The sequence below is a fragment of the Sinocyclocheilus rhinocerous genome, unplaced genomic scaffold (assembly GCF_001515625.1).
Source record: "Sinocyclocheilus rhinocerous isolate Xijiao unplaced genomic scaffold, SAMN03320098_v1.1 scaffold3840, whole genome shotgun sequence".
Lineage (NCBI taxonomy): Eukaryota > Metazoa > Chordata > Actinopteri > Cypriniformes > Cyprinidae > Sinocyclocheilus > Sinocyclocheilus rhinocerous.
In genome coordinates, this window is record NW_015662181.1 from 170 (window position 1) to 539 (window position 370).

General features: G+C 49.7%; 1 non-coding gene across 1 annotated transcript; it reads right to left on the bottom strand.

The window, feature by feature from the left end:
• Positions 1–240: 240 nt before the first annotated feature.
• On the bottom strand, positions 241–313 carry trnaf-gaa (transfer RNA phenylalanine (anticodon GAA)). Its single transcript has one exon. It is a non-coding gene; the product is annotated as a tRNA-Phe (tRNA).
• Between the last annotated feature and the right edge of the window lie 57 nt (positions 314–370).

Consider the following 370-nt stretch of genomic DNA (forward strand, 5'->3'; position numbering starts at 1 on the left):
GTTAAAGCGCCTCTTTGCCAAGCACTGCCAATCAAAATCTGGCAGGTTCCACCAAGATTTCAACTCGGATCGCTGGATTTAGAGTCCAGAGTGCTAACCGTTACACCACGGAACCAAGCAGCAGCAAGGGGGTCTGCCCTTCTGTTTGCACTGTAGTAATGACTCAGAAGAAGGCGCTGAGAAAAGCAACTGATCCGCGAGCATCAGAATGGTCTCCAAACAGCACTCCCTGTTCTCCTCTGCCGAAACCCGGTATCGAACCAGGGACCTTTAGATCTTCAGTCTAACGCTCTCCCAACTGAGCTATTTTGGCCTCAGTTTAACTGTTTGTAACCGACTTAGTGACCCACTCAATGCAACGCAAGCAGTA